The sequence below is a fragment of the Lygodium microphyllum genome, chromosome 4 (genome assembly GCF_053477565.2).
Source record: "Lygodium microphyllum isolate KBCC chromosome 4, Lygodium_microphyllum_v1.1.10, whole genome shotgun sequence".
Lineage (NCBI taxonomy): Eukaryota > Viridiplantae > Streptophyta > Polypodiopsida > Schizaeales > Lygodiaceae > Lygodium > Lygodium microphyllum.
In genome coordinates this window covers 19,863,908-19,877,361 of record NC_141138.1, presented here as the reverse complement: position 1 = coordinate 19,877,361, position 13,454 = coordinate 19,863,908, and positions in this window count along the sequence as shown.

The window sequence follows — 13,454 nt, the reverse complement described above, 5'->3', positions numbered from 1 at the left end:
TTATCTCCATGTGTAAACACATATTATTGCGTGTAGAAGTGTATATTTAGGTGTAAGATACATAGCCTAGCTTATATATTCAAGCTTCATTAGTTGTACTAAATCATCACTTATCATTATCATTTATTACCTTTAGTTTATATGTTTGTGAGAGTTCTCTCTTTCTCTCTTCCTTTCTTACTCTCTTCTTCATCTCCATGGAGTTTCATCTACCATAGCTTATTGGTCACACATGAGCTCGATACCATACAATTGAGTGACCAGAACAATGGTATGTGATGTGAAGGAAACATTGGAATATACTCTTGCTAACAAGGATAAGGGGATTAATATGCAACTTTGTATGCATCGAAATTAGGCAAGTAATCATACCACTAGATAATGCACGAGGCATTTGTGTTGTTTTCTTGTAAATCTATGTCTCTTTCATAGAAATAATTAAGAATTAGCCTCTCAATGACTTTTTCCAAACATAGATGCAAATCATCACTATGGGTGTGAGATCATGATAACAAATATAAAATGCAACTCTTTATAGAGAGAAAGCATTAACAAGTGGTTGATAGTATTGGCATAAGAACTCGAGGCACTAGTTTTAGACAATTGCTATTGGGAGCGGATCTCTACTTTTTACTTTTAGTAAAAGCACTTGTAATAAAATTATTAATCCACTCAAATATATATAAATATGATAGAGGTCAATAAAATTTGCATAAATTTAGTTTGGAATAATAGCCAATATATTGAGCACACTTGAAGTTAATTGGCAAAGGTACCTTAGAAAATCAATTGAATCTTGATCTTGGTCTTGATTTGCGTCCTTAAATAATCTCGTGTTGAATCAATTGAATCTTAGTTTTGTTCTAGATTTTCATTATTGGCTATAACATGCTCTTAAATAATTTTGTGTTGCATCCAGAATTTCTATCTAGTAGGATCTAAGGAGATACTATTGGCATATATGAATATTATTTTGAGATATTTTAGATGTATTTTCTATGATGAATGCATATTAAGATAGTATAATAATAAATCAAAAAGTTCATGATGTATTTAAAAAAATTAAAAGTATGTAATCATCATTTGAATTAGTTTGCATCGCATTAATCTCTTTAATCTTGACGTTGGATTTAATGAGACAATATTGTGATCATTATCCTTTTCTTGCACTTTGTTCTGTTCCTTTTTCTTGCGCTTGTTATCATGCATTTTATGGCATTGTGGTTGAATATGACTTGGCTTCCTATAATCATAACAAGTCAATGCAGACTTACGACTACGCGACTGACTATGACACTGTCTATATAAGTGAGAATAAGACTTTTGAGAGAGTCTCTTCCACGACGGTCAATATTGCTCTTAGCATTGTTGCCTCTAATTGTCAAAGTATAAGAGCTATAAGAAGCATCGATATTCTTTGTTTAAATTTTTTATTTAATAATACACTCTCTACATCCTGCAATTTCAGTCTATGAACATGCATATTTACACACATAACAATACAAAACATGTCCCATGATTTAGGCAATGTAACCAACACAAACAATGGTGAAAGATTCTCATTAAAGTCAATCCCTTATGAAGACAAGTGGATGAAAATAAAATAAAACTCATTTAAGTGGGTGGACATGGAAGTCCCATCCTTTATATAAAGGTTCATGAGTTGCTTCGGACAATACATCTAAGAGGTAGGGCTTTGCTTATAATAGACAACATAGCTCTTCTTCCATAACTACCATGCATTTTGCCCCATTATGAGAGATAACATTGTAATATGTCTACTTAGAGAGTGACAAAATGATAGCAAATTTACACAACTTATCCAATTCAATCTAATCCTCGTCATCAAAGTTTTTAAGCTTTACATCCTCGTGTTTCAATGGCTTAATCTACAATTTTTACACTAAAACTTCTCATATCTGTGTCTTCTAGTATGCATAATTAGTTCCATCCAATTTATCAATATTAAAGATACTTTCATTTGATTCACCAACTATAATAATAACAAATGAAGGCACAATACAAGAAGGCAGACTACTATAAATGACTACAAATTAGTCTCAAATCACAACCAAAGACAAGGTCTAAATGAAAGAGAATGCTAAAATAAAGAGATGTCCACTAATTGCAAGTAGAGAACTATAAAATCAAAGCATCTGTTCTCATAAATAATGCATAAATAGGCAATTACATCACTATTGTAATAAATGCACTAACAAATCCAAGATTAATTGTGGGCAATCAATCAAGAAAATCCAATCTTTCACTATTAGTGATATGTTGGAACATATGAGATATGTGAGAGCAACCGACAATGACTAGGCATACATTAGTACCAAGATCTCTCACAACCTCAATGTGTCAGTAAACTTTACATGTAGTAGGTATAGACATCATGTATGTAGTAGGTTGCATGAGGAATAAGAGAGAAGTGCCAAATGCACTATTGACTGTGCAAGGGTAATGAAGCTCAATGCATAGCCAAGCAGTGTGTATACATCATTGACATCACTTTGGCAGAAACAGGTGTTGGATCCAAAGCATGAACCAAATCAAGTCATTGAAGAGTAACTGCATCCAAGAAGTCTCTAGAGAGCATATACATATCTCAATGAGTCCCACTATCTCAATGAAAGAAGCTCAAGCTCAAATGTATGAATCCAAAGCTCAATATAAGTAGCCAAGTGTCAAATAGCTCCCACTAAAACAAAATCAAATGTCAACTGAGCAAGACAAGCTCAATACATCATGTGCATGATATTTGGGCATCCAAGATACATCAAGTACATAGCAAGTATAAAATCCAATAAAATCTTTAAGCCTATATGTAGCAATCACTGTAGCAAATGAAAGCATGTAACCATATCCAATACAAATGCCATCAAGCCCAAACTTGAAGCTCAAAATCCCTCAAGAGCATGTCCGGGTGCATAGCATCAATGTCATACATCAATACATCCAATGAAGTACTCTAATAACATCAAAGAGCAATAGGCATATATTTTCCATGTGTAAATGCTTGTTGCCCTATTTATTAGAGTAGTGAAAATGACTTTGTAAACTAGGAAATGGAAGCTCAAAGCATCCCGTAAGACATCTCAAAACATTATCCAAGCATGTATCAAAGATTCAGCATCAAATGAGTGCAACAATATGAGCAATACAAAAGTCACAATCTTTGAGAAAACACTGTTCTAGGTCTATAAGAGTAAGTCTGCTGAATATTATAGCAAATGATAGAGGTATAGAGGCTCAAATCAATGGGTCAAAGCCAAGGATCCAATGCTGGGAGTGTCCAAGATGAGTGCCATGGTGTTTAACAACTGTTAGAGGCCACTAAGCAAGTGTCAAATGATGATGAGTTGTTGTTCTCTTAGCCTGGAAAAGAATCACAAAACACACTAAGATGAATTGATGGCTTGTTGGTATTGTTGAAGTGAATGCTCACTTGAGTAGCTTGAGGAGGCTTCAATGTAGCCTCTAGAATGCCTTGAAGAAGCTTTGATCAACTGTGAGAAAGGGGATCATCAAATGCATACATTGCAAGCTAAAGCCATGGCCGTTATGAGCATGAACTACAAGTATTTGAATTCGGGCTGAAGCAACATCGGGTGTAGCTCCTTGATCAAGCTTTGATACCAATTGATCAAGCATGTAAGCTATGAAGGATGGAGCTAGAGAGCAAGAGAAGAGACAAGATGTGGAAACTCAAATAGTCACAATGTTTGACTAGCCTTCCCTTATTCATTAGTCATTGGAAAAGCAGCGACTAGCTTAGCATGATTGGAGTGCTGAAATTTGAAAAAGGTGGTCAAGTCTCATGTTTTGGTGATGCTTGAATTTGTAGGGTTGCTACTTGCATGCTTATCACTTGCACACTTATCATGTGGGAAGTGCTAGCTAGTTGTATTTGGAAAAGGAGGCCACGATTACTATAGAAGACATGGTTGGGTATGTTATGTTCTTTCCACTCATGCAAGATCCATGAAGAGACGTACATTACAATATGTATGTTGAATGTTCATAGTGCCTTTGTTTTTTATTACATGAGTATTTGGTGATGATTGAATATCCGTAGAGGTTATATTGTACTTCTCTTAACACAATATTGAGGTGTAATGTTCAAAGCTTGGAACACTAGGATGTAATGTTCACAATAGTAGTTAATATACGAGCGGCATAAGCATAGGTGCCTTTACCCCCAACAAGCCCTACTAGAATTCTTTTCTTAAGCCATGTACTTTCAACAAGTAGATCCCCTATTTCCAAATGACAAGATATGCCTTGCTTAAGTAGACAATGTGCTTACATACATCAAAACCATATACCAAAAGTTCTTTTCAATAATTTAAAGCTAGCCTATTTGACTTGATTTCCAGCCACTGATGGCTTCCAAAATGCATCCAAAATAGGTAGGTAAAGCCCTCGAATCAAGCCTGAGTGACTCCTCAAGACAAAACACATGTTTGACTTAGATGTAGAGGTCAATGATGAGAATAGTACCTTCATCAAGATGTGGATAGCAAGCACAAATGTCATGGAAGAAGCTCAAATCCTATTATCTTTGCAGCAAAGCTTCGCTCCTTATACTCCTTACTCCAAGCATGTGCTCCCATGAATGCTGCTTTGATACCCGGTCGAGAGCGAAGAAATGGTTGGATACAAGGTATAACCTACATAAGAGTCGAGAGAGAGAAGAGCACATGAGTTTTGTGGGTACTTTTGTATGATTGTATAATGTGTACTTATTCAAGGGGTGGTTGCTTGGCTATTGGCCATTGGCGTTTATCCCAACATGTGGTCCACTATATAACTGAGTACTTATATTTGAAGAGGGGGTGAGTAACAATAGATCTATTAGCAATTATACTAGTCCATTCTTGTCTATGGACGCTATCTAAATTGAGTAATACATTTACATTTTACTAAAACCTATTGAATCAATGATTGTAGGACCTACAAACCACTTCAATTTTCTAATTTATTAAAAGGTTTTGCCTCTAGATTTAAACATCTACAAACACAAATTAACCCCAAGTTTATGCTCAAACCAACATTTGGGACAACAAAAATACATTTTATATTGGAATAAAATACACCATCACATTGAAAGAATGGGTGTGCCTATAATTTAGTGTAAATAGCAAGAAAGCTAAAAAGGTTCAAGTTCAAAATTTGTAGTTATAAGGGCTAGTATAAAACCACATTATAGCATACTATCACATTGCCGCCTACCTTGTCTTTCACTTGGATCTATTTGATGATATCATTACCAACCAATTTAAATAGTCTTTTTTGTGGGATTATTATTAAGAATGTAAAATATATGTAATGGGGTTTTGTTAGATATTTGAGGATGATGGTTTTGTTTTAAATTAAAGAAAATTGGTTCTTTTCTAAAGTAATTGCACATTCATAATTGTTGTTCTTGCTTGAAAGGAAGTGTATTTAAAGGATGATGCTATGATGCTATTCAGTGTGTTGTTATACATGCAATGTCCACAATAATGGAGAAATTGGTCTAAACAAGTTGGGTCTCATTCAAGTCTAATTCTTGTGCACGTTGAATTTGATTTCATGATTAGGTCATGTTCAAAACTGAATATCGGTTAGATAATACGGCTTAACACTTAAAATCATGCTCTGATCTTCTTTCTTTTGGAGAACATATACTTCATATGAGCTTCCAATTCTGAGTATACATTAACACTAGGCCAATGTCATTAAGGTTGTACTTGATGGGGGATATTGTAAAGGATTTGTCTAATTATTGAGTTTGCTAGATATCATAACACTACCACAAGGATTGTTGGAGGTAGGCAGACCATGAATACATGCGCTACTTGAACTATTTTCAAATATGATTGTAGAGCTATTTTACTGTGTCACTAGTTGGGGTTTGTAGTGTTGGTGGTTTGGGCTACTTGATCATATTAAATAGCACAAGCTAGTTGCCTCATGCCATGGATGTCACCATATAATTGAAGATAATATCAAGTCTTTTTGGTTACAAATATTTTTTCCATCTATAGAAGTCTTTATTGAATTTATAATGTTCCAAGTACTCTACTTGCTTTTGTAGATAGACTTGATATGTTACAAGTTAGGTAACTTGTGTAGCTCATTCAAATCAGCCCATGCCTCTACATCAAATTCCTTGAGCTTTATGCTTTTGTATTTCAATTGTTAGATTTTCTTCTTTTGTGCTAATACTTGCCAAATCTAGGTCTTCCAATAATTGAACTTGGTGCCATTCAACTTGTGTATGTTAAAAATGGCATAATATGAATATAATAGCCCCAAAAATCCCAAAAACCAATTGCAAGAGGTGGGGCAACACAAGATATAATTGTCCACAAAATAGATGCCATAGAGTGCATATGACAAGTGTTTGCTCTCAAAGGATTGCTCATAACTGAAATTTCAGCATGGTTGGCCACAAAGCTACAATACATGAGTGTATAATTGCATGAAAAAGACCAAAATACAAAACTCCCAATGCTAAGAATATCCATGTAGCATCATAGATATGTAATGTAGCTAGTAGTGCAAGATATACATAAACCACCAGGGTACCAAATACTATCAAAGACTCAAAGATATCAAAGGCATAGATGCAATCCCAAACAAAAGAGTAGCATGTACATTAGCCAAATGTGCATACAAGATCCCCAAAGGCAATAGAGATCCACCAATTTGCAACTAACTCATTCATATGAGCAATGAGGCTCAAGTACATAACCAAGCATGCATCGAAAACTAACAAACTCATTTGAAAAGAGGAAGTACCAGGTGTATAAACAAAATCTAAATCAACCCACAATCTTCAATATTTGCATGCATAGTGTAGATCATAAATAATTGAGCATATATGCATAGGCATGTAAGAGTCTCCCAGTGACTCAAAGTCCAATCTCTACAAATAAAATATCAAAGTGCTCCCATGGAAGCAAATCAAAATGTCCAAGAGTAAGGTAAATCTCAATACATATGCCTCATAACATCTAGGTGCCCAGTTATATGAATCAATACATTTGAGAGCATGTACCCACAATAAATTTTCAAGGCTATAACCAAGAAATCTTCAAAGCAAGTAGCCCATTGAAAATATGCTAGCATGGGAGCTCAAAACCAAATCGTAGAGTGTTGAGGGTTAAAGGCCACCTTTGCATAGGTGCCTACATTTACTTGTATATAGTACCCACACACTCGTACATTATAGATGGTGGGTGTCCATCACTGTCACTGTGTTCTTTATTCTTTTAGTGACAATAGAATAAGGGAAGGCAGGTCACACATTGTGATTGTTGGATTTCCCACATACAAGTGTCTCTCTTCTTGCTCGAACTTCCATAACTCTTGCTTTTTTGCTTCCATTCATGCTTCCACCTTTCACTCATATTTCAACTGGTATCAAAGTCACATTCAAAGACTTTCATCGGTCATTTACTTTAGACCATGAAGTAGCTTTAGCTCAAAGTTTCATGGCAATCATTGTCTCTTCTTCTCAAGGTATCCACCAGGTCTCAACTTGCTCAAGGCTCATCCTTACTTGTCAAAGCTCTTTCAAAGGCTCAATTGAAGCATTGTTGAGTGCTTCTTGATGGTCATTACCTTAAATTATGGCAGAGACTTATCAAAAACACTAGTGTGATTTGGACCTAGCTATCTAGCTCCTATTCTCGACATTAACCACCTCACCTATAGCTCTTGGATCTCCTAGAAGATGGGCAAACGCTTTGACACTTGGTTGACATTGATGGTTGATCTTGAGTCCTGATTTTGAGTGGCATTGGTCATCATTTTTGTAATACACAACATACTTGTTGTATATAGCCTTGGAACAACCATCTCTTCATTGTTTGAGCATCATCAATACTCATATGCTCATGTATTGGTGTTGGGATCATTGGTGGATGTATTGAGATTGCATAGCTAAGCATGCCTTGGGAATTTGGCATATGCATGTCATGAGATAGTCCTTTCTTGTCACGATGTGTGCATGTATGTGTGTGCGTGTATGTGTGCACATATCCACATGTGTGACAGGAGAGGCCATTTGACTGGCATGCACCGTGAATTCGGGATATGCATGTCAAGAGAACTGATAAGGCAATCCTCTCCTATCACTCACTGTGCGAAGGTGTATACTCTTCACATGCACATGTATGGCAAAGGATCATTGACTGGCATGTATGTGTGTCATGAGATGGGTCTCTTGCCATGCATTATTTGTATCTTTGATTCTTTGTGTGTATGTATTTTGTAGTCACTTGTGAGATACATGGATTGCCATGTGTCGTGTATTCGACATATACATGTCATGATACTTGTCTTGTGATGGGTGTGTGTGTGTAGGGATGAAAGGTGCTTGTCAAGTAGGCACTCAGTCGTGAAGCCGACAAGTGAGCGTCTTTTGACAAGTATGCCACAATTGACTTGGCATTGTGTCGTGAATTCAGCATAGATGTGTCATTTTGATTATGACACCCTCCCTTCCCCCTTGGGTATGGATGGGCGCTTGGTCATGAATTCGGCTAGATAATGTCCTAATGGGCTATAAATGAATAAATAAGTGATGGTCATTTGGTTGTGTTTTCAACTATATAATGTCCTAACATGCTAGTTATTTAGTATTGCTTGATGGGATGGGCATTTAGGTCGTACACTTGACCATAAAGTGTCCTCACGTATGTAGATCTTTAAAACTCTAGCAATCTTTTTGTGTATTTATGCTTTTATGAGAAAACAACTTGATGCAATCTATGTTGCATCTTCATTGTTCAATGTCTAAATGATATCATGTAATCTTAACTCAATTGAAATCTACAACACTAGTATAACCAAAGATTGGTATCATGTAATTTTGTTTTTAAACAAGGATTGTATATCAAATGCTTTTATTCAAGTGATGTAGTCTAACTTACGATTGGGAGGCAAGATCTCGGGTGCCATGCTTATATGCTTTTTTTTCCTTTGTCAAAGACTAGGGGGATTGGCCTTGTTGAGATGGCTCTTAACGTTGCCAAAGCACTCCGCATTTGCTTAATAGAGACTATATCATCCAGTATAGAAGAGAAAATATCATTCATTAATAGCAATAATATTGCATTTGTCAACTTTTGCAATTGAGCATGTATAGCTATGCGTGCCTTGTTACAGCAACAAGGGCTTTCACACTTAGTTATTACTGATGCAGTCATGGATCCTGAGAAAAACTTGTACCTTTGTCGCACATTGCTCGGAAATGCACCTAAGATGCTTGAAGATCTTAGGGAGTTAGCACCATCATTTGTATCAAATGAGAAGTTGGCCTTGTGGAACAAAAAGTGGAGAGAGAGGAGGTGGCCCGCTCAAAGCGAGTGAAGGACTTGTCTGGTGCCTCCTCTCTACCAAAGTGTTTGAATACTGCAATAGGTGCGAGTCCTAGTCCCAGTTCTATAGGACAACAAGATGATTTGTCGGGGGAAAGAACTATGTGGCGGACATTGAGGAATCACCAATGTGCGCCAAGAATTGGCATTCCTTTTGATGCAATCAAGCCAGGCAGAGACATCGGTGAAGGATCCTTTGGGCAGTGTGTGGAAGCCACAATAGAAAATATACGTTCTTTTCCTTCAAATTTGAAATTTTGTGCCAAAATGTATAAGGGCTCTAATAATGCCAAGTTACAACAGTTTCAAGTGGAGCGTGGGATGGAAAAGGTCAATGCATCAATTGTGCAATGCATTGCCTTCACTTTTGAGCCCCCTTGGGTTACAGTCTTCCCCTTATTCAATGGTGGTGCATTGAATGGTGTATTGATGTGGGGTCCTTTCAAGGAATATAGATATAGAAGAACAATCGAGCGCTTGTGCAAGACATTAGTGGGATTTAGCCCTAATCCTAACAAGGTGCCCAATGTAGAGGAGAAAGCTAGGATTGTGGGAATTATCAATAATATGCTGAATATTATTCATGCACTAGTGGATGGGATGAAGGCCGTGCATAGCGCCGACATCATCCATTCAGACATGCATGCCAAGAACATGGTACTAGACTTTACCAAAGAGAACATCCCTAGGGTTGGCATCATAGACTAGGGTCTAATGCTCATTTCTGGCATGACAAGATCAGCAATCAATTGTGGTGTTCCAAATGATCCCATGCACCTCATAGATTAGTGTCGGCGGAAAGGAGAGTTGGAAAGGAGAAGATGACCTTGGATTGCACCTAAGATCTACAACCCACTGTGCCATTCTGCCTATAGCAAGGAGTGTGATGTGTATGCAATTGGCTGGCTCATCATATGTCTTGTTGAGTTTTGGCACCTAGGCCAAAACTTGTGGTTGTGCAGAAAGCCAAGGGATGCCCCAGATGAAGTGATCATGCATTTGATAGAGTTAAAGGCAAGTGATCGCATGTTGGTAGATGATAGGGTTGCACGTATATCCTTTGCAGACCTCAACGACTTTTTGCGGGTAGAGTGTGGGATTGATCCTGCAAAGGCACAGAGACCCCTTGTAGAGCTTGGTCCTATTTTAGCTCACCCCTTTTGAGTAACCCGACTCCCATAATCTCTACTTGCATTTTGTAAAACAATATATCAATTTTTGGAGTTTCCATGACTTGTGAATCCAAACATGTCTTGAAAAGATTGGCAACTTTGTAAAACTCTATACTCCATGGAATGGGACTCGTAATTTGTGCCTATAGATTAAGTTAGTTAAGTGCTTTTAATTGCTAGGAGTAATTATTCCAAGATTGCGTGTCTATCTTATTCACGATTTGTTTTGTATGATTGATGGTTTTTTCAAGTTTTGAAATTCACTATTTGCACCGTGTCATGTTTTGTATCACGATGAAGATTTTATATCTATAAATTGTTCTTAGTTAGCAAATATGAAACACTAGTGAGTATTCTAATGCATACACGAGGTTTATGAGTGTGAATAATCATATCTTGATATTTACATCATAGACCACAATGCTTATCATAATGCACTTAATAAAAGTAACTCTCAGAAAATTTCATAGTCACTAGAACCACTGAGAGTTTTTTATCAACCTTTGATAGCTACTTTGCGATTAATTCCATGATAAACTTGGATATCAAATTATTAACCATATCGCATTTTATCTCCATTGAGCTATGCCATTATTTAGTAAGGTTTTTTAAAATGTGCAATGATGTATGTGTACATGTGTGTGTGTTATTCCTTGCAAATAAGATGCTTTAATCTAAAAGCTTGAAGCCAATATTTTATGGGTCATAGTTAAGTTGGTAATGGCCTATATGTTTCTTTCAATTTCAAGTTATATTTACTTTTATATGCAACTAGTACACAATGTGCAAGGATGTGTATGTGCACACATTTAAGGGTGTTGTTCCTTGTTGCAAACAAGGTGATTTAATCTAAAGACTTGAAACCAATCTTTTATGGACCTTGGTTAAGTTGATAATGGTTTATATGTTTCTTTAAATTCCAAGTTATATTTGGATTTATGTGCAATTGGTATAAAGTGTGATCATATGTGTGTATGCACGAGTGTGTTGTTTCTTGCAAACAAGTTGCTTTGATCTAAAAGCTTGAAGCCAATCTTTTGTGAGTCATAGTTAAGTGGTAATTGTTTGTATGTTTCTTCGATTTTCAGGTTATTTTTGGATTTATGTGCAACCGGTATTCTTTAAAAGATGATATAATTTTGTAGTAGCATTGTGAAGAAACAAAATCCTAGGTATTGTTTTGTGTGTTTTTCTGCAAGCATGGGTAGATTAAAGAAACAAAAAATTTGTGAGGTTTCAAAGGGAGATATTGCAACATTTTTCAGCCATCCAATAAATACCCCTGCAACCAAAAATTCTATAAATGATTCGCAAACATCAACAAATCAACCAGATATATCTATTCTTGGAAATGAAGCAAATAATGAGACTGAAACGCCATATCAAATAGCAAGAGATCAACAAATTTGTGCCACTACTAGTGTTGGAGTAGTTGAAACACAAGTTACACCAACTGTATAAAATGCTCCATGTCAACCTATACAAACAAATGAAGAAGAGATGTCAAGTTCCTTGAAAAGCACACAAGCTAGTGAGAAGAAAAATAAAAGAATTTGGAGCCTTGCAAAGCGTACATTTCAGCTAGAATGGGTTAGTAAATTTTCATTCATTGAGCCATTTATACCGACTAATGATTCTACTCCAAAAAAGGCTCGATGTATTAGTTGCTCATGGAAAAAGGGAGCTGATTACACACTTCAGCTCAAAATTGACACTATAGAGAAGCATGTAGGCAAGGTATATGAAAAAGCCATTGTTCATGGGCAAGAAGTAAGTCAAGTAAGATGAAAGTCTAGTGAGGAGTGTCTACATCTAAAGAATACAGAACTATATGAGAAACATTTGCTTGAGCAAGCACAACATGAGAAGTTATCAATTAGCAACGTGTTCAAAAAATGCAAGATAAGACCTTGCAAATTAAAATCCTACAATTGAAGGTATTTTTTTATCATTTATAATTATTAATATATTCATAATATGTTTTATATTGTGTGTACTATCAAATTATAATGGTTTTTTTTACATGCAAACTGTTTTTTATATCTTAAGGCGAGGAAGACCAATGGTGGACTATCCCGAGTATAAGGAATTCTTGTCACAATTTTCTATTGATAATTTTCCACAATCACATTGGTCACGCAGTAGTGGATGGGATTTGGCAGAAGCATTAGATGGGATTGTCAAACAAGATTTGAGAGAAAAAATCAAATCTTCTCAATTTTTTGCTCTCTTGCTAGATGAGGCCACATCTAGAGATAATACTAGTTGGGTTTGCATGACTATTTATATTGTGGAAAATCATGTTTGTCATGCATATTTTCTTACAATAAACAAAATGCAAAAAGATTCCATGGCAGAGAACCTATTCTTGTTAGTTGAAGAAAGCTTGATGAGTATGTTGCAATTATTAAGGGTTGAGATTGCAAAAAAACTAATTTATGTGGGAATTGATAGAGCAACAGTTATGCAAGGCCATCGCTCAAGAATTTGTGTCCGCCTACAAACTTCTATAGCACCTTTCATGTTAGGAAATCATTGTATAGTGTTTGATAGTTGATGAGTTTGATAGTGTTGCAAAGGTGGAGCAATTGGTCAGCACATCTAGTAGTTTTTTTTGTAGGAGTTCCAAATGATATTTAAAGTTCCAAGAGATGGCGAAGGGTTTAACAAAGGGTAGAAAATTATTGAAGCACGTGAATACAAGGTGGATTAGCTTGTACTTGCCAACTAGGAGATTATTAGAGGAGTGCCCATCTTTAGTAGGACTCATGGATAGATTGGCAGCTCAGAAGTCAAAGGAGACTGACAAGGCATTAGAGCTTTTAACAGCTTTGACAGATTTAGAGACATTACTTACATTGATAAGTATTTCAATGTTTTTGGAGTCATTATATTGCTTGTACCTTTT